Consider the following 380-nt stretch of genomic DNA (forward strand, 5'->3'; position numbering starts at 1 on the left):
AGATGTGTATAACATAGTAGAATATAATATAGCGTAACAGTAATGAAACTCAAATGCCTCAGATGTTGACTTTAGAAACACTAAAATATTTATTTGGCGAATAGGCTGGGCCCGTTGGGAACATTGGACCCTCTTCGGGTCCTGGCTCCACCCTATGATATTATATAGACAACCCTGCTGGAAAAGTAACTTTTGTGGTTATCTGAGCTTTTACTGAATAAATTAAGTAAAGCAAAAGTAGATTATGTGACAACATAAATTTATCTTAATTTTTTCCCAATAAAAATATTGAAATCAATCAGTGGTATTTTTCTTTCTTTTTTTTTTTTTTTTCTTTTTTTTTTAGGTAAAAAATACAAAATACAACTTTTTTTCAAATA

The sequence above is a fragment of the Anneissia japonica genome, unplaced genomic scaffold (genome assembly GCF_011630105.1).
Source record: "Anneissia japonica isolate Jap-2015-1 unplaced genomic scaffold, ASM1163010v1 scaffold2069_len581484_cov189, whole genome shotgun sequence".
NCBI classification, from domain to species: domain Eukaryota; kingdom Metazoa; phylum Echinodermata; class Crinoidea; order Comatulida; family Comatulidae; genus Anneissia; species Anneissia japonica.